The following is a 19,710-nucleotide window of genomic DNA, read 5'->3' on the forward strand; positions in this document are numbered from 1 at the left end:
ATATTCCCACTCATTAGAACACACATGCCTTGTTAGATTAATGTATGCGCTAAGAGAATAGGTATTACTGGATTTCTGGATTAGGATTGATTAGCTTTTTTAGAGGAGTTCTTGATCTTAAGGTAAACATAGGAGGATGGGGTGGAAGAGATTCCATCTTAAATTCCTAATGCTTCAAACCTGGTTACCAAGAGATTGGAACCAATAGATCTCTGAATTCCCCCAGTCCAACGCTATATCATAATTATCACATCTTATTACACATCATAAGTACTTGTTGAATGGATTCTCATACGGACACCCCACTCCTTCCAATTGCACTTTAGTAATTAGTTGTAGAAATAGATCTAAGAAACGCCATAGATGTTAGGCTATTGATTAAGTGAAAAGGAAGTAATAGGAGCCTTTCGTCTTTCCCTGAGGAATACTACCCTCGTGCTCACCCACGAGGTATTACTTGACGACCCGTATACTTGCGGTGTCACACACACCAAACCATTTGTGTGGTTGGCATTCATCATAACCCCCTTTTCTCTTGCTCTTTGTGCTTGTGGCTAATACTCTCAGCTCAATGTTCAACCATGCCCTCTCTTCAGGTGTGTTGTATGGGATCCCGTTACGCAAGTATGGATAACTTTGTCATTTCTAATATGTGGATAGATGCATTGTACTATTTGCTGGGGGAATTAATGATTTAAGGATTATTAAATTGATCTTTTTACTATTTGAGGATATTTTAGAGCTCTCTATTAACTTCCACAAAACTAAATTATGCTTTGACATCTGGGGTACAACCCAAAAATCCTCTATGATAAACATAATCAATTGTTCATTGGGTAACCTTCCCCTAACCTACCTTGGTGTCCCAATCTTAGTATATAGACCCAAGAGACAGGATTGGAGGGCTCTCATCTCAGTCATCAGAAAAAAATATTACCATTCTCGAAGATCAATTTCCTCTCTATAGGTGGCAATCTCACATTGATTAACTAAGTGTTAACATTTAGCCATTAATACTGGACGTCCATCTTCAAACTCTCCACTTGGGTGAGGAAAGCCATTAACCTAATTAGAAAAGACTTTCTTTGGCGAGGCCCAAGATTGAAAAACCCAAATACTGATTACCGGATGGTAAGTTGGGACCTCTTAGGTAGACCCTAAGAACTAGGAGGTTGGGGGATCCTTGATCTAAAGTTAGAGTGCTTCAACAATGCACTCCTTGATAAGTGGTTGTGGAAAATCCTCTCTGGATGTTCCTGGTGTAATGCACATATTATCAAGTGTAACTACTTCCAGAATATGTCAACTTGGAATAATCATCACTTCTAGCAATGGAGAACATTCCTCTTCTATCAAAGTATTCAACATATAGTCACCACATTTAGAACAGGTATCAACTCGACTATTAGAGATGGTATTGTCACCCTTTTCTACCATGAAAATGTCTCTTAAGATGAGCTCCAAAGGACCTCTTGCCGGAACTTTTCCTACAGTCCCAATATCTAAGGGGCAGGCTCAAAGACTTATTAACTTTCTTGGAGGCAAATCTTCCTTAACCGGACCCCTTCATGGCTGATATATGTAATCATATCATGTTGACCAACCCAATTAATCAAGACAGAAAATATTGGAGCCTTTCTCCAAATGAAAAATTTATGGTATGATCTTTTTACAGTTTCTTGATCAATGGGGGCCTCCGATGCCCCGTAACTCCTATCCCGCTAAAGAGAGATTGGCTTTAAAAAATCAACCTTTTCAATTAGTTGGCCTGGGATAACAAAATACTCACTCTTGAAAATCTCTCATCTAAAAGATGTAATAGACTCCCAACTACCACCTACATCCTCTACCATGTGGAAATTGAAATGGCAAACCATCTCCTCATGCATTGTCCCCTTGCTAGGATTATTTGGATATATTTTGCAAGGACCACAAGGTAAACCCAAACCCTCATTCCTTGGTGGATTTTCGTAAAACTCACCTTGCAACCTTTGATCTACAAATAGAGTAGCCTGGACCATATTAGCTAAAGTAATCACGTGGCATATTTTGCTTCCAAGAAATGAGTGCATGTTTAATTTCAAATTAATACCATTGATTTCTATTATTTTGTAAATTAGTCATTTGTTCCTCTTTTGGGTTGTCAAAGCTTATGCATCCGAAAAACAGAAACTAGAGTAAGTAGCAATAGTGGTTAGGAGAAGCTTCTAGTTTCTAGGGCCTTCCATGCAACATGATCATGACCATGATGTGCAAGTTTCAGATCTATCGGCTAGCCCATGATTCTGTGTTTATGCTGGTCACTCGAGTAGGAGTTCCTCCTTTAGGTGCATCTAGCACTCTTGTATCTTTTTCGGCTTTTGTGCCCTTTTTTCCATGTTCTTCAGTTATGTTAGTTTGTGCTTCCACTCCCAGTGGAAATTGTCTCTTGTATTTTCTGCATTATTTTAAAAAAATCTTAGGTTTATCTTCTTCTTCTTCAAAAATAAATAAATAAATAAATAAATATAAAAAATAAAAAATAACAAAGATAATAGTTAAAATGAATTATTAAAGTTAAATATTTTATAAAAATAACAATAATTAAAGTTCATAATATTTAAAGTAAATTATTCAGTTTAAATTTTTAATTTAATAATCAAAGTGGATAATTAATAAAAAGAATTGTTTAATTCTAATATTTAATCATAATAATTAAAGTGAAAAATTACATTGAAAATATGTCATAAATGATTAAATTTATTTATTATTAAACATAACTCATTATTTTATATATCAATATCATTTAGTAAAGATAAAAATTTAATTTTACATATATTCTTATTCTATTTTTTTTATTTCAATTCTCGAGGAAACATTGTTTTTATTTTCTTTCTATTGTCATTCCTTTAGTGACATTCCCATCCCAATTCCTACCAATTTTACTCCCATCCCCATTTCCATTCTGTGATGCAAACAGACCTTTAGTGTATAGATGGGTTCATGATGTAGTGGAAGCAATAATGAATACATTTTTAAGAGGGAGTGAAATGTTACACACTAACTCTTTATAAGTTAATTTCCACCGTGTTACTAGTTTGTAATTTATAATAATTTTAGTTTATAAAGCCCTTAAACCCTTCAAAGAATTTTCCTGGAATTGGTAAATTATAGGTGTTTTTGGATTTTCAAAATGTTTAAAAAGATTTTTATCAGATAAAACATAAGGTGAGCAAAGGGAAGTTTCATATCCAATTAAATGATTTGTTTTATGTTCTTTAACTCTCGAGAGAGTTCTTTTCTATGGGACTGAGAAATTGAGAAGCTTAAGGACTAACATGTATTCTAACAATGTACGTAGACACTTTATTACTAAATTGTTTGACACCAGTTTAAGTACTTAACTAACACTAATTCATCTTATTTTTATTTTATTCCACACAATTGAATTTCTCTGGCATTTGCTAAACACCTACTCTAATTTCTTTCTTTTTTTATATTGTGTACATAATTACATATGTTTCTTTGTCATTAGGTCATATAAGTATGTATACAACTTATCATCATATGACACCATTACCACTAATGTATGACACCATCTCAACCACAATATATATCGGGTTATTCAATCTATTATTGACTATTCTTAATTTATATATAAGAGAGGACATCCACAACAACTGTCTTTTATGTGCTTATATTGTGAAGCTTCCCTCTATCATGTGCAAGGTCTTTGAGTGAATCTCCTTTTGGAGTAAGGACTTTTTAGTTTTGGCTACATCAAAACTTATTTTCTAAACTCTTCGATGGAAATCTTACCATAAAGGGTAAGGTTTGACTAGATTTTGAAACAAAGGGTGTAGTTTGGCATGAACTTAGAGCATTAAATCTTACTTTTTTATATACCTCTACTATCGGAACAATACCTATATAATCTATATTTTCATATCATTGTTATTTTGAAATTATTTTTTATTATCGACAATGTTATTATTAAAAAACATGTTTTTTCCCAAAATAATTGGGTTTACATAAGCATGAATCTAATTATATTGATGAATGTCAAGTTTAGTGCAAATTTATTGTCATATTTGCTTTATATCATTATTTTTACTAGTATTTTACATTCTTATGCGTTTATCATAATTTTATACAAAAATAAAAATTAGTCTAAATATAAATAGTCAACAGAGCATTTTAAAAAAATGTGACCATCAAAACATTATAAGAAAATAGATTTAGCTCATCCCTACAAAAGTCCAAATCAAAGAAAAATAACATAAAATAACATCTTAAGCAAATAATTCATAAAAATAAATAAATTAAAAAGAGAGAATATATAACAAGAAACAAGTTTTATTCCTATAATTATTAAACCATAAGACAAACCCAAATGACTCTAACCACTACTGATAGAATCATGGGCGACTACATATGAAGTTAAAAACAAAAGAAACACACAAGGAAGCAAACATCAAATCTCACTCTAACAACAACTCTCTCTCTCTCTCTCTCTCTCTCTCTCTCTCTCTCTCTCTCTTGTCCTTATTACCAATAATAAACAGTAACCCTAATCAAGTAAAATCCCATCCAACCATGCAATGCTATCATCATCACCATCATCAGGATTAATATTCCCACAAGAAGATTGGCTAGACTACTCCCCTATAATAACACCGTGCTCCTTGAAACCAAGCACCAACCATACATCCCAACTGCATTTTCCATCGATGATCCTTCTCAATTGGCAGCCATTTCAGCATTCTTCTTTGCCACCTTCTCTTTCGCCAACTTCAACTTGTTATCCACTAACCAACTCAAGCTTGATATTGTTTCAAGATCAAGCTCACTGAGATCTTTCCCCTCAAGGCACTGCCCCAACAACACTATATTCTTAAGCTCTTTGTTCTCCTTCTTGTTATGAGAGTCAGTATTCTGTTTCTGTTGGAAAATCATATCACAAGGCAACATTGTGATGTTGGGCTGGGTTCTGCTTATGTATGTTGTTGGGTTGTGTGTAACCCGAATTTGATACTATTCTTTTAGGATAAAAACAAAACAAGGGTTTTGTTTTGAATGTGTGCTCAGTAGAAGCTCTTGAATGAGTTCAAGGTTGTAAGGTGTGCTCTCTTGTAAGAAAATCAATCAAGAATCGATCCATTCTCCCCGTGGAAGTAGGCATCTTTGCCGAACCACGTACTTCTGGTCTTGTGTGGTTTGTTTACTTGCATTTGTTTTCTACTTTTCTTGTTTTGCATTGTTCCAATTTCATACAAGTTTCATCCACTGATCTGGTTGTGCAACGTTGCGCACAACAAGTGGTATCAGAGCTTCTTGGCTCGATCTTGAGTTTCTTAAAGTGTTTTGAAGAAATTTCTCTAGGGGTTTCTTCATTGAGTTCAAGATAAGGGCTCTATCTCAGTTTGAGGAGTTGCTTCGAAGGTGTTTGAAGAAATTCCTCAAAGAGTGTGGTGGTTGATTTGGTGTATGAAAGATTGGTGAAGAGATGTCAACAAGTCTGAAGGATTTGAAAGGGGAAACCAAGACAATGTTTTTCAGTCAAGCAAAGATTGGTGTGGAGAAATTTACGGGCACCAACAACTTCGGTATGTGGAGGTGTGAGCTAATTGATGCTCTATGTCAACAAGACCTAGAAGATGTTCTAGAGAACAAACCACAAGATATGGATGAGAAGGATTGGAAGAAGATGAATATGCGAGCGTGTGGAATCATAAGATCTTGCTTGGCAAAGGAAATCAAATACCTTGTGATGAATGATACATAGGCAAAGGAGATTTGGCGAAAATTGGAGGAGAAGTACTTGACAAAGACTATCCACAATCAAAATTATCTACTCCGGATGTTCTATCAAATAGATATGAGGAAAGGTATTTCAATGTCAGAGCATTTGAATGATTTTTCTAAGATTATCGCTGATTTGGTGAATCTTGGAGTGGATGTAAGCGATGAAACCAAGGCCGTATGTCTTCTAAATTCGTTGCCGGACGAATATGAACAATTGGCTACTACACTTACATATGGGAAAGACAAGCTGGTGTATGGTGAGATTTCTACGGCATTGTTGAATCATGCGAGCATGCGGAAGGACAAAGAAGAATCGAAGAGCTCAACACTAGAGGTCTTGATGACAAGAGGAAGACTAAAGGAGAAGAAAGTCTATGGTGGTCGTGGTAAGCCTCGCTCGAAGTCGAGAGGCAAATTCCTAGCGAAGGATGAATGCTCCTACTGTCATGAGAAAGGACATTGGAAGAAATATTGTCCCAAGGCTAAGCAAAAGGACAAAGGTAAAGACACTGAGACAAATGTTGCACATGGTGTAGATAATGATTCTTATTACTCTTTATTTGTTTCATTAATGGTTTGTTTTGCTAGTATTGCTACTAAGTGGATTTTAGATTGTGGTGCTACCTATCATTGTTGCCCTTTAAAGGAATGGTTTTCTAATCTTAAAGAGCAGGAATCTGGTGTTGTAGTGATGGGGAATGATCAACCCTGTCATATTATGGGGATAGGTAGTATCCGTTTGAGGATGTTTGATGGAATGATAAGAGAGTTGAAGGATGTCAGATATGTTCCTGGCTTGAAGAAGAATCTTATCTCACTTGGCTCTTTAGAAGCAAAAGGTTACAAGCTTATAGCCCAGGATGGTATTCTAAAGGTTGTATCTGATGCAATGGTGTTGCTAAAAGGTACTCGAAGGAAAAACTTGTACTTCCTACAGGGTAACACAATTACAGGGGATGTGAGTATTTCTGATGATGAAGCAAAGAAGGCTAGAGAGACCACGAGAATATGGCATATGAGGTTGGCACATTCAGGTGAGAAGTCTTTGCAAACATTGATAAAGCAAGGGTTGTTGAAGGGTGCTATTGCCTGCAAGTTAGAATTCTGTGAGCATTGTGTTCTGGGTAAGCAGACAAGAGTGAGGTTTGGCACGGCTATCCACAATACAAGTAGAGCTCTTGATTATGTTCACACAGATGTCTGGGGACCGACCAAGACTGCATCTTGGGGAGGTAAGCATTGGTTTGTGTCTTTTGTTGATGATTTTTCTAGGCGAGTGTGGGTGTACACCATGAAACATAAGGATGAAGTCCTAGAAATCTTCCTGAAGTGGAAAAAGCTTGTTGAGAACCGAATTGGCAAAAAGATCAAGGTACTTCGTTCAGATAATGGTATAGAGTACAAGAATGATCCGTTCTTGCAAGTATGTCAGAAAGAGGGTATTGAGCGTCACTTTACTGTGAGAGAGACACCGCAGCAGAATGCTGTGGCAAAACGCATGAATCATACTCTACTGGAGAGGGTTCGATGTATGTTGTTTAATGCTGGTTTAGGCAAAGTGTTTTGGGTTGAGCCTATTACATATGCTTGTCACCTTATTAACAGGTTGCTTTCAACTGCGATTAATGGCAAGAGTTATTTGGAAGTTTGGTCTGGGAAGCCTATTTCAGATTATAATTCTCTTTGTGTGTTTGGGTGTCCAGCTTACTACCATGTCAGAGAAGGTAAGTTGGATCCTCGTGCAAAGAAATCATTGTTCATGGGTCTACAAACTGGTGTGAAAGGTTATAAATTGTGGGATCCATAGGTGAAGAAATTGATTCTGAGCAGGGATGTGACTTTTGATGAGGCTTCTATGTTGAAGCGTGAACAATCTCAGCAGGTGGAGAGCAAGAACAAGGAGGATTTACAATGGGTGGAGATTGAAAGTACTCCACATGTTCAAGATAGTTTTGTATCAGGTGATCCAAGTAATACAGGTCCGAGTGTTACACATTCTGATAACATGACAGATGATGAGACAGTTGAGGATATAGAACATGTGGATCCTATAGATGAGGGTCCAATTGCAACTAGATTACCTAAGAGAAATGCCGGTGTTCCAAAGAGGATTACTGATGATATGGTGGCCTATGCACTACCGATTGTTGATGAAGGTATTCCTTCCACTTATTATGAAGCAATGCAGGGTTGTGAGTACGTTAAATGGAAGAGTGCCATGGATGAAGAGATGAAATCTCTTTATAAGAATGAAACTTGGGAACTTCAAGAGTTACCTAAGGGGAAGAAAATGATCGGTTGTAAGTGGGTATTCACAAAGAAGGTTGGATCTCCAGGTGAAAATGTTCACTTCAAAGAAAGGTTAGTAGCTAAAGGCTACGCTCAGAAGGAGGGGGTTGATTATATTGAAATTTTTTCTCCAGTTGTCAAGCACTCCTCCATTCGCATCCTGTTAGCCTTGGTAGCGCAGTTTGATTTTGAGTTAGCTCAACTAGATGTAAAAACAGCTTTTTTGCATGGTGAGCTAGATGAGGAGATCTATATGGCTCAGCCAAGTGGGTATAAAGTTGCAGAGAATGATAAGTTGGTATGTAAACTGAAGAAATCGTTGTATGGATTGAAACAGTCTCCTAGACAGTGGTACAAGCGGTTTACTCAGTTTATGCTTGGGCAAGGGTACACAAGAAGTCCATATGATCCTTGTGTCTATTTTCGTGAGGTACGAGATGGTTCTTTTATATATTTGCTTTTATATGTGGATGATATGCTCATTGCTTCTAAAAGCAGTCGGGAGATTGAAAACTTGAAGAAGACGATGTCTATGGAATTTGAGATGAAAGACCTTGGGGAAGCGAGAAAGATACTAGGCATGGAGATTGTCAGAGAACGGGAGACTGGAAGAGTATGGTTATCTCAGAAATCCTATTTGCAGAAAATATTACAGAAATTTAGTCAATATGACATTGATAAAGTTGTGAGTATACCTTTTTCGAAGGAGTTTCAATTGAATGCTTTTATGTCTCCTAAATATGATAAGGAACGTAAGGATATGTCAAGTTATCCATATGCAAGTGCAGTTGGTAGCTTAATGTATGCAATGGTGTGTACTAGGCCGGACATTTCACAGGCAGTGAGCACTGTTAGCATATACATGCATGATCCTGGTGTGAGACATTGGGAAGCTGTGAAGTGGATTCTTTGCTACATTCAGGGTCGTGTTGAGGTTGGTTTGTTATTTCAGAAAGGAAGGGATTTAAGTTAGTTTTGTGCACTGGGTATGTAGATGCTGACTATGATGGTCAGATAGAGAGACGTCGGTCTACTACTGGATATGTGTTTACATTGGTAGGAGGACCAATTAGTTGGTGATCTACATTACAATCTACTGTGGCATTGTCTTCGACAGAAGCCGAGTATATGGCAGTAATTGAAGCTTTTAAGGAAGCCATTTGGTTATGAGGTATGTTGACAACCTTGGGAATTGTGCAGAATCATCTCATAGTTCACTGTGATAATCAGAGTGCTATCAACTTGGCCAAGAATTCAGTTTACCATGCTCGTACAAAGCACATATATTGATGTGCGACATCATTTTGTTAGAGACATTATTGAAGAGGGTGAGATCTTGCTGAAGAAGATTCATACTAGAGATAATCCGGCTGACATGATGACAAAAGTGGTTTCTGGAACTAAGTTCTATCATTGCTTAGACTTGGTTCATATTCTTCCTTTGTGTTGACAGAGTTGTTTTAAAAGAACTATGATGGCTTGATCCCTTAACTGAAGGGTACGTAGGTAGCCATGAAGGTGGTGCAGTCGATGTGGTCCTTTGGGACATGTGTGGGAGAATGGTTTCTTGGTTGTGTCGGCTTAGATTTCTTGAATCTTCGCCGAGGTGGAGAATTTTTATGAGAGTCAGTATTCTGTTTCTGTTGGAAAATCAGATCATGAGGCAACATTGTGATGTTGGGATGGGTTAACATTGTGATGTTGGGCTGGGTTCTGCTTATGTATGTTGTTGGGTTGTGTGTAACCCGAATTTGATACTATTCTTTTAGGATAAAAACAAAACAAGGGTTTTGTTTTGAATGTGTGCTCAGCAGAAGCTCTTGAATGAGTTCAAGGTTGTAAGGTGTGCTCTCTTGTAAGAAAATCAATCAAGAATCGATCCATTCTCCCTGTGGATGTAGGCATCTTTGCCGAACCACGTACATCTAGTCTTGTGTGGTTTGTTTACTTGCATTTGTTTTCTACTTTTCTTGTTTTGCATTGTTCCAATTTCATACAGGTTTCATCCACCGATCTAGTTGTGCAACGCTGCGCACAACACTTCTCTTGCTTAAGAGCCTGTTCTTCAAGTTTCATATTTTGTTGTTGCAGAAAACTCACCTGATTCATCATCTTCATTCTTCTTTCTAGCTCTAATTCTTGCATGAATGGCACCAAAACGTCCATCGGGTTGGGTGTCAATGACCAGACTTTTGGTACCGTATCACCGTAAGGGTAAATAATTGCTCAAGCTTTTACATCACACAGTGTGCTTAGCTTTTTCATCTTCTTTAGGAGACCATTCTTTCTTTTCTTGTATGCTACATTCCTTGCGCATGCCTTCTCGATCCATGCGCAAGCTTCACCTTCTTCACCTTTCCCATGGTAATGTTGATATTGGTGTTTTGGCTTTGGTGGAGATGAGCTTCTTGGGAACATTTGCATGGGTTTATGTAGAGGGGAGAGTGAGAGGGCATTAAATGAAAGAGTAAATACTGAGAGAAAGAGGTTTAATGGCATTGTATGACATATTTAATAACAATAATGAAGCATATTTATGATGAAATTAAGGTTCTTTCTTTAGGGTTTAGGGTTTAGGGTTTAGGGTTTAGGATTTAGGGTTTAGGGTTCAGATGGTAATTTGTTGGATTGACAACTCATGTTTCCTTTTCAATTTGGTGAGAGTATTAGGAATGATTTTACTTAGTGCATCATTATACGCTTGGGCTCATGACATGTATCCTAATGGTGTATACTAGTAGCTTAACAAATTTCTGACACAAACTCAGGCCCTAAACTTTAATATATCTTATTTTTATTTTATCATGAATAATCAAACATATTTTAATTTTTTGTTGTTAGATAAACACTCTATCTCTTAATGTGCTTCTCTTTTATTATTATTGCACATTTAAGTGTGTTTTTTTTTTTGTCGCTAGGCCCTTTGTCTGCATATAGTATACAATTTGTCGGTTTCTTGCCATCTCGATCGACTAATATATATAGTCCTCTGCATACAACTTATTAGTTGTCCATTATTTCTGCTAATAAATATGGTTAATGTTTAATCTATTAATGCCCATTATTGACATACAACTATTGACATACATGTTCACTCTTTCAAGATATCATAATTATTTACATATGCCCTTTTTGATACCATCATTATTCCCAAAAGGCTAACGTGTGTCCATTCTAATGGGTGCAAACACTTTATTACTATTTATGTATTGAAGATTTCCTACATCAATTCAAACATTTAACACTAATTTTTCTTATTTTTTTTATTATGAATACTTAAAGGGGATCTTTGGTGTTCCATAAACACCATATACATTCTAATTTTCCTTTTGTTTTTATCTATTGTCTGCATAGTTACATGTATTTCTCTGTTATTTGGTCATTGTCGGTATACAACTTGTTGATTTTTTGTCATTTTTGCTAATATATGCAGTCATATATATCTATATATTTGTTGGTTACATGCCATCTCCACTAAGATGTATGATTGTTAAATCTATTAATACCGGTTGTTGAAATGCAACTTTTACTGTGCATGTTCAGTACATGAACATATCATTATTTACATGTAGCTTATCTCCTACTATCATTATCCTTTTAGCCTAATGGCTATCCTAATGAACATGGAAACTTTCTTACTATTAATGTGTCAAAAAGTTTTGACACCGCATTAAACACTAAAAATTTTTTGATTTTTTACTTTATGGTGCATACTTAACATATTTCTTTTTTCATTAGATATACACCATGCATGCTCTAATTTCCTTATTTCTTTTTTATATTATGTGTGTGTTTCTTTGTCATTGCTCATAAATTTGTACATAAATTCTTAGTTTCCTAGCATCTCTACGAGTATGTACTGTCATATATTGATATATAACTTGATGGTTACTTGTCATCTCTACTAATATTCAACTTATGGCGTACATGTTCAGGCTCTTAACACCTCTTTATTTACATGTAGCCTTTAGTTATCATCGTCATTTGCTTGAGGATGTGCATCCTAGTCGTGTAGTGTCTCTATTAGCATTTGTGAATTGAAGTTTCTTAAAACTAGCTCAAACACTTAACACCATTTTTGCTGTTTTTTTATTTTATTGCAAAATGAATTTTGTTGTTGATAGATCCAATAAATAACCTAGTTTACTTTTTTTCCCTTATATATATTGTGTGTAGATTTACATGTGTTTCTTTGTGATTTGGTCTAACCTCAAAGTACAACTTGTTAGTATTATGCCATCTCTAATAATACATATACATATGGTCATATATCATTATACAACTAGTCGGTTACATGTCATCATTGTTGATGTATGCAGTTATTTAATTTCTTAACACCCATTATTTATGTGCAACTTTTGATTTATATGTTCATTCCTTTAACACGCCATTATTTATATATAGCTTTTCTGATGCTATCATTAACCCTTAGGACTGACATGCATTCTAATGATGTGGACACCTTACTATTAAAATTTCCAACACCAGTTAAACACATAACAATGATTTTAGTTATTTTTATTTTATTGTACATACTTAATTAAATCCTTTTCTTTGTTATTTGACAAACACTTCAACTTATCAGCATATGACACCATCACCACTAATACAAGCCTTTCGGTTGCATGTCATCTCAACTCCAATGTATATAGGGTTATTCAATCTATTATTTTTAAGGGTGGCAAAATGAGTACTGAGATGATTACATGACACGACACAACATGGTTTAAAGTATGTATGGGTTTAGTATAAATGGCTTTGTGTCCTAAATTAAATGGGTCAACACAATTAAGACATGCTTCAATTAAATGGTTTCATGTCATAATCGTGTCAACTAGTGTAAGACATGATTAACACAAATATATGGGTAAAAAAGTAATTATAGCCCATATATATATTGCATTTTAAATATTTAAGTATTTATGTATGTTGGACTTAAGTTTCTATGTATTGATATATGTTTGTTGGATTTGAAACTAATATATTTTGGATTTAATTCAAGTTTGTTGTCATTGTTGGTTCATGGATTTTGTGTAAAAATGGGTTAAATGGGTTGTGTCATGTTACATGACCCAATTACAGATTAAGTGGGTTAAGCGGGTCATATAGTGTTACACACATCTGTGTCTAGTATTTTGGTGTTATATTCTTATTTTGACACAACATGATTAGACACGTTTATACGAATTGCCACCCCTAATTATTGTCTATTGTTAATTTATAAAAGTGGGCATTCACAACAATTGTCTTTTATGTGCTGACAGTGTGAAGCTTGTTGGGAGTCATTAAAAGCGAAAGTTGCTGATGTTGAAGGGCTGCTGATGTGGAGGATAGGAAAAGCTGAGAAGCATGTCAAGAATAACAAGACTCAGTCATATTTATTACCTGGTCAAAGAGTTATTTTTTTTTTTAAATTTTAAATGTTAGTTGTGATATGCTATTATCCATAGGATAAGTCTCTGTTATCTTCTATAAATAATGATAAGTTATGTGATAAGAAGATTATTATAATTAGAACCATTGAATAAAGTATTGTAGTTCCAATTTCACTACCAAATTTATCTTCTTTTATTCTCAACAAAGCTTCCTTCTATCATGTACAAGTGTTTTCAGTGAAGCGTCTTTTTGGAGTAAGGACTTTTATTATTGTGGTTAAATCAAAACTTCTTTCTAAACTCTCTAGTGAAGAATCCTACCGCTGGGTAAAGTTTGGTTAGATTTTGGAGCAAAGGATGTGAGCATCAAGTCTTACTTTCTATTATATCTCTAGTATCGTAACATAACCTAATTTATATTTTTCATATCATGCTATTTAGAAATAATTTTTATTTTTGGCAACGTTATTTTTAGAAAAAAATGTTTTCCCCAAAAATATTTGGGTTTACATAAACACGAATTCAGTCATATTCATTAGTGTCGAGTTTAGTGCAAATTTATTGTCATATTTGCATTTTATATCATTATTTTTTTAAAATATTTTACATTCTTATGCATTTATCATAATTTCATATATAAATAAAAAATGGTCTAGATATGAATTCTCAGCAGAACATTTAAAAAAATGCGACTATCAATATACAAACAAAACTGAAACTCAAACTCTATTGCAGCGGTTTTATAACAACTTTATATTGTTGTAGAATATTTTCTAAGTATTAATTTGATTCAATCCGTTGTAAAAACCGTTTCATATTATGATATATATGCAGCGGTTTATACAATCCCTACAAATGTTAAAAAAAGCATCAATTATGAACCGCTGCATATGCATTGTAATGCAGCGGTTCTTAATATCTGTTACATATGGGTTATGTCAATTTTCAATAACTGCTCTGTATGTATTATAATATGCAGCGGTTTTTTAAAACCGCTGCATATGTGAAAATAATACATAAGTCTCATAAAATCTATACTTACAGCTGACAAAATCAATAAATCTAATAAATAAGAAAAAAAAAATATCATTTGTTTAAAATAAATGATTAAATAAGTAAATTAGAAAGAATATCTTTACTTGTGCGAGTATACTTTTGAAAGTAATTTGTTTGTATGTTTTGTACACGTCTCCTTAATCACCCAATCTATTAGGTGAGTACAAATGGGTTGATATTTTAGGTGTAGTGGGGATCTCAATCTGTTGGATTGTTTTTATAATCGCTTGATTGTTCCTAGTCCAGATATATCAAAGTGGGACCATGAATTGTTGGGACACTACTAGAAAAATCCTATATTGGCACGGAAAAAAAATCGCGACAAATTTGTTACAACATTTGACACGAAACTAACATATTGTGTCAAATATATAATTTTTTTTAATTCTATGCCAAATAACGTGCCAAAGATACAAATTTAATAATTTTACAAGACAGTGTCAAATGCAGTGCCAAATATATATATATTTTTAAAAATAATTTATTAATATCGTGTCAAATACCTTGCCAAAAAGGCAAATATAATAATACATTAATACCGTAAAAAATATTGTACCAAAAACACAAATATAATAATATATTTATACAGTGCCAAAAATACAAATATAATAATATATTAATATTGTGCCAAATGAGGTGCCAAAAATACAAATATAATAATATATTAAGGACGTGCCAAATGTTATCCCAAAAATATAAATATAGTAATATATTAATATCATGCCAAATACCGTAGCAAAAATACAAATATAATAGTATATTAATACTGTGTCAAATACCGTGCAAAAAATATAAATATATTAATATATTAATACCATGCTAAATTCAGTGCCAAAAATTCAAATATAAAAATATATTACTACCGTGCCGAATACCATGCCAAAAATATAAATTTAATAACATATTAACACTGTGTCAAATATAGTGGAAAAAAATGCAAAATTAATATAATAAATTAGTTTATGCAGATTTTTTTTTTTATTTCTACAAGAAATTTTTTTTAAAATTACAATAATAATTTTCCCAGGCCAGTTTATTATATTCATTTATTTATTTATTATTTATTATTTCATGGGAGCTTGGGTTTTGGTATGAAACTCATTGGAGTGTTTTATTTTATTTTTGTTTTGTGAGAAGATATTATTAAACGGAGACACATAACAAATATTAAATATTTAATAAATTATTTTTTTTTTGTTAGTTATGACAATTAAAATTAAAAGAAAACCAAAATTTATTTCCCAAAACTCCATCTCTCCCTAAATCTGAAACCCCATATCTATTGCTCACAAACCCTAATCCCCAACTCCATCTCTCTAAGCTTGGATTGTGTTGCATCATTGCCAGAAAGCATGGGTTGGGTTGTATTCCTCGCCGTCGGCGTCGTCTCTAAGCAGTTCAAGCCCCGCATCTCTTGCTCAGCAACCCTAATCCCCAACCCCCATTGAAGCATAGATTGGGTTGCTTTCCTCATCGTCGGTATCATCTCCTTATCACACCCACGCGTCCATTCTTTTTTCGGATTTTACGATTCTCGTCTTTGGAGCCTTGAATCCCTTTTTGTTTGGCGAGAGAGAGAGAGAAAGCACCAGAGCTTCAGATCTCATCGCTCTTATGTATCGAATTCCCGCTTCTCTTCCACCATTTCTCCTGCCATCATTTTTGGCATCCGATTCTATGCTTGTTCTGATGTTATTCCTTCTGTTTTGATCCTATAATGAGATTTCTATTAGTATTTGTATTTTGGAACTTGCTTGCCTTGCTATAGGTTTTCCTTTTTGGATTTGTTTTGTACTAAAAATCTTCTTTTTGTTGAATTTTAGGGTCATTCAAGCTGCATTTCATAGTTTGATTTTATTGAGATCTATCGATTTTTCTGTAATAAGGCAGTTCATTTTTTTATTTTTGCTATCCTTTTATGGTTCAAACTTAGCTGTGTGCTTCTGTCTAGAGTAACCATCTTCTGGTTTGAATTGATTTCTTGAAGAAGAATATTTAGTGCATTGACTGGGATATTTTTCTGCCATTTCTTTATATATTTTATTTCTTGTAGTCTTGATATGCTTTTCTTATTTGAGTTGAACTTCAATATTCTGACCGCAAAGTTGATAAAACTTATTTTCCTAGATTTCATATTAAAAAATTAATATAATTTAAAGGTCTAGTAAATCTACAATATGTTTAATTAAAGTAGAAGATATAACAATTATGTTGCCTAGTTGTTCTCGGCATGAATGTATATTTGAAGTTTCTAATGTCCTGATTCTAGCTGAGATCAACAATTGACAATCCTGAAACATTTCTCACCAAAATTTAAATGGTTTATTCAGTTGTTTTGTTGGTTAATATCTCTTTACTTTTGTGCAAGGATTCCAATATAATTCCTTCTTGATTGCACCTCTGATGTTGATGTTTTACTCATGAATGTTCTTCTCTCCCGGAAATAGAATCATTTAGGTCTTATTTAATAGATTTGAAGGAGGGCTCAGTTGAAGAATAAAATAGAAGTTTTTATACCAACCATGCTGCATACCTAAGGTTGTTTACTTTTTTCTTTGATATGGTGTCTTGCTTACACTACAAGGTCATTAATGGGATATTCATATGCAATTTATAATAAATTCTCATAATACATAAATATGAATATATATCTAAAGTAATTTATTGTTGCTAATCATTCTGCTTGTTCTATGAAATCATGAAAATATTCTAGATGTTTGTTTTAGCTTAGATCAAGTGAATAAATAACTATAACACGAATTATCCAATTTCCATTAAAAACCCAGGGCATTCTCTCAGCTGAAAAATATGTTATTAGTGTCACTAGATGAGTGAAAATAGGAAATTAACGCTGATGCATCTTTTTTTTTTTTTTGCATGCTGATACCTTAACAGAATATCAAAGGAATTGTCCAACATAGAAGGAGAATGGGTAGTTGTCCATTTGAGGAAGGATTTGTTCAGTGATCTTATAAACCAAGTGGGACTAATATTATCATATGTAGATTAATTATTACTATCATGATGTTATTGCATTTGGATTTATATTGATCCCTCAAAATTTGTTGTCACGAAATAGCATTCTATGATGTGACGCGAACTAGGGAACTGCTAAGTAGGCTATCTGAAGATACACAAATCATAAAAACTGCTGCAACAACCAATCTGTTGGTAGGCCTACATAATCCTACCACAACACGTATCCGTCTTGGCTTATGTTTACAACCTCATGGAAATTGACCTGTGAGTACCTATATTGCATATTCGGTGTTTACTATTTTAATGGATATCTTGCGAAAAGGATATGTAAATTATGAAGAATATCTCGTCTTTAAGACATTTGAACAATCAAAGTGGGCATGTAGATTTGTATGAATATATAATGCCCATATTATTCCAGGGCCTTTATTCCATTTATCCTCATAAATTTTGATGTATCCTAATTGTCAGAACAGGGTTCAGAAGAGATTATCTTCACTGTTTTGCATAGAGGAGATATTTGGAAAGCACCATATGTTCGTCCAAAGCAAGTTTTCTTAATTTCTAGCTGAGTTGGCCATAATGAATATGAGAGATAAGATTTTACAAGCATGAAAACAATAAGAAATCATCCCTATCTGTCCACTTTATAAATCATTAATACTAATGCAAATTAGTCATATATTTTACTTTTCACTCTTGAATGTATATCTTGTGACAAAGGATGTATGTTGTGGTAGCATGTATGATGTCTTGACCAAAATCTAATTTGCTCACAAGTTTTAAATAGTATAGAGGCTAGAGGATAAGTCACATAAATGTTTTTTTAAAAGTAAATACATACTAGTTTTGATACTGACTTTTGGCAGTAAATGACATCCAAATTAAGGTTAATTATTCTTAATGGATTGTACTCATATGCATTTGGTGGTGCATTTACATCTCGTTTAATATTTTCCCCATTAAACCTACGTGGAATGAGAGTGCATAAAATCACATACTTCCAAATAATGGAGAGGTTTAAGTATGACTTATAAAAAAATTTACTTTGTAGAGTTTTTTTTTCGCAAATATATGCTACTGTTAACCCTCACTTTTGTTGCCATTTTACGTACACAATTGTATGGTTGATGCTATTATGTTAAGTAATATAAATTGTATACATCGGACATGTTTCTTCTTATTATTTTTACTAACTAATTTTTTATAATTATAAGGATAATAATGTTACACTTTCAGTTGGTTTTATCTCAAAACATTGAAGATGGTTTGTTTTGTATTAACTTCAATTTGTTTTGTATTAACTAGTTTTCTCCTTGAATTGTTATATTATTGAATATTTTTTTTTTTTGTCAATATTGATGTTCATTTGACTCGTAAGTGTTTATTACATTTTAGAATGATATTTGCTAATGTTAAAATTTTATTGAATTGAATTATTAAAATTATTATTTGTAAAATGGTACATGATTATAAAATCACTGCAATAAATTTTATTAACTGTTGCAACAGATATTCTAAACCAGTGTGACACATTAGATGAAAACATTAAATAGTTTTTACACAACCCCTATAGTTATTGTACAATTGTTGCAATATATATTACCAAATTGCTGCAACATATATTACCAAATCACTGCAAAATGTATTATAAAACTGCTACAAGAAATATTACAGAACCGATGCACTAGCTATTGCAATAGATATTACAAAACTGATGCAATAGGTATTAGAAAACCGCTGCGCTAGGTATTGTGAAACGGCTACATTATATAAAATGACCATCGCAAAATAAACCGCTGCAATATATGAAGCAATCGCTACAAAATTAAAAATCGTTACAAAAACAAATGACAATTGGAACTGTTTAGGCAATAGTGTGAAACCGCTGTAATAATATGTATAGAACTGCTGCAATAACCTATTACAACTGGAGCAGATGCAGTGGCTGTCAAACCATTGCAATAGATTGCAATATTTGTAAGGCCTTTTTCAGCGGTTGATGACCGCTACAAATACTTGGTTAATTTTTTTTTTAATGATTATTGGAGTTTATAACTGGACTTGGTTTTGTGTTTATTTGTGTTACTTAGATTCTGTTTGGTTGTATGTAATTTAAATTACATGTAAGTTCAATTATAGTGTAAGTGAAAATATTGTATTTTAACTTATATCACTGCTGTTTGGTTTGTTGTAATTAGAAATGTTGTAACTACTTTTGTTTGTT

The 19,710-nt window shown here is 33.6% G+C and overlaps 1 long non-coding RNA gene across 1 annotated transcript; it reads left to right on the forward strand.

Annotated features, from left to right (window-relative positions):
- Nucleotides 1-15,741: 15,741 nt before the first annotated feature.
- LOC120279188 lies at nt 15,742-17,915 on the forward strand. The gene is made up of 3 exons (XR_005541842.1): nt 15,742-15,983; nt 17,400-17,484; nt 17,584-17,915. It is a non-coding gene; the product is annotated as an uncharacterized LOC120279188 (long non-coding RNA).
- Nucleotides 17,916-19,710: the final 1,795 nt, after the last annotated feature.

Source organism: Dioscorea cayenensis, chromosome 1 (genome assembly GCF_009730915.1).
Source record: "Dioscorea cayenensis subsp. rotundata cultivar TDr96_F1 chromosome 1, TDr96_F1_v2_PseudoChromosome.rev07_lg8_w22 25.fasta, whole genome shotgun sequence".
NCBI lineage: Eukaryota > Viridiplantae > Streptophyta > Magnoliopsida > Dioscoreales > Dioscoreaceae > Dioscorea > Dioscorea cayenensis.